Below are 2,500 nucleotides of genomic sequence, written 5' to 3'. Positions count from 1 at the left end.
AAACAACCATAGTTTAACACGAGCTCGAGTGTCGTCTAGCGTTATTCTATTATATGTGGATCATAGAGTAATGCTAGAGGACACTCGAGCTAAGTTTAAAATATGCTGAAGAGCCGTTAAAGAAATATTCCTTTCCTTTTCGAATAACCGCGAGTACAAAGTGTTCTGAATCTATCTTGAATTTGTTTTCAACATTTGGCCCATATAACCATGAAGTTAAAGTTCATTTTGTTTAACGACACAACTAGTGCACATTGATTTATTAATCATCGGCTATTGGAAGTCAAACATTTAGTAATTGTGACATATAGTCTTAGAGAAGAAACCCGTTAGTAGCAAGGGGTGTCATATATGCACCATCTCAAGAATAGCACATATCACGGCCTTTGATATACCAGTCGTGGTGCACTGACTGGAACGAAAAATAGTTCAATGGGCTAATAAAGAGTCAAACCCAACACCGAAATTTGTATTAAGACGCATGAAAAGGCTACTTTAATGTACAGGTGTTTTTTCTTCTAGAAATGTATGTTAAACCCATTTAACATAATCATTAGATAACATATAAAAGAAACAATATTGTATAAATTGTAGGGTGGTTAGACTGGTGAAAATAATCGGAGTTTTGACGAAATGAGCTTATAAATAATAGTTTATTGGACACATTAGCCCCTCCTCTGGTAAGATCGCCCCGGGTCTACCCCGCCCTATAGTTATTGATTTTGTTTAAGCTAGAACCTCTTTGATGTGACTCGATGGTGTGGGTGTTGTAACAGACATTCTCTGGAAACGTGAGCTATATTCGTTGACATCGGTTGACATCGGTTGACAGCTGACAGTTATATTAAGGTTTACTCGGGTCGTGCTTCATAAAAATAACTTCGTTTTATAGGTCTAACGAATCACCGTGATTGTGCCTCGGGGTAAACGCCGTATATAACAAAAACGTGACGGCACTTACTTTAGGTTTTTTTCTCAAAAAGCACACCTCAGCACATTGTGCACGTCCCGAATAGTATGCTCCTAAACTTTACCTTCCTCAATATTAAATTGCTAAAAAAGCACTAGCATCCTGAATCATTTCCGAGAAAAACAGAATGATCCTGCCCCCCCCCCCCTCCCCCCTCGCACATCGCAAACCGTGTTAGCTACTTTTATGTTTGTACAACTTCAACCATGTAGCTATGCAAATACAGAGCTCCGAGTTTCGTGTTTTCAGTTTAATGTTCCCTCACAAACAACGATATATTATGTTATTACATCGAGACCTTTCAACTTACGTTGTATATGTTGCTTTAAACGCGCGGAAAGAAATGTTTTCACTAGTAAACAAGAGAAGAGTCCACGAGAAAAACGATCAGTAAGATTTAGGAGTTTCAGGAATATTAATTTGAAAGGTTGTTACTGCTTAAATGTGTTCACCTTCAATGTTCATGAACTACATTGCATATGCCACTGTTGTGGGATAGTATTGATGTCATGCACGATAATATATAATGCTTTTGTTGCTTTTATTATTTTCAAAAAATATTATTTTCAAATGGATCTTGTGGACATTGCTTATTATTTCCTGAAAGTGAATATATTGTTCAATAATATGGCTAACAGAATGAATTGCTTTACAAGAAAAACAACATAAACACTTAACCAGTTCCACATATACATAACTATGATGTCGATAGATTAAGATAGTGGAGAAATCAGGTTTCCTCTCCAAGGCTATGTGTCAGAATTACCAAATGTTTGACATCCAATAGCCGATACTTAGTGCTCTAGTCGATAAACAAAACGAGCGTTAGGCCCTCCGCTGTGACGTAGGTCGAAGGCCTTGCACATCTCTACATGTCGTCATCGACTGTGACCGGCCCCGGTGTCGGCGTGGTTTGGTCATCGATCTACAGGCTGGTAGGTACTGAGTTCGGTTCCCAGACGAGGCATGGGATTTTTAATCCAGATACAGACCCTGAGTGAGTGAAAGAAACAAATGTTTTATTTAACGACGCACTCAACACATTTTATTTACGGTTATATGGCGTCAGACATATGGTTAAGGACCACACAGATTTTGAGAGGAAACCCGCTGTCGCCACTACATGGGCTACTCTTTCCGATTAGCAGCAAGGGATCTTTTATTTGCGCTTCCCACAGGCAGGATAGCACAAACCATGGCCTTTGTTGAACCAGTTATGGATCACTGGTCGGTGCAAGTGGTTTACACCTACCCATTGAGCCTTGCGAAGCACTCACTCAAGGTTTGGAGTCGGTATCTGGATTAAAAATCCCATGCCTCGACTGGGATCCGAACCCAGTACCTACCAGCCTGTAGACCGATGGCCTAACCACAACGCCACCGAGGCCGGTCCTGAGTGAGTGCTCCGCAAGGGGGTCGGGGGGTCATAAATAGCGAGAAACAAAGAAAAACAATAACAGCATCAATATTCAAAGATCGTACCCTGTGGCCAAAGCTGCCTTTTATTAACGGTATAATGTACACGTTTTA

This window comes from Gigantopelta aegis, chromosome 3 (assembly GCF_016097555.1).
Source record: "Gigantopelta aegis isolate Gae_Host chromosome 3, Gae_host_genome, whole genome shotgun sequence".
NCBI classification, from domain to species: domain Eukaryota; kingdom Metazoa; phylum Mollusca; class Gastropoda; order Neomphalida; family Peltospiridae; genus Gigantopelta; species Gigantopelta aegis.
This window is presented reverse-complemented; position numbering follows the sequence as displayed.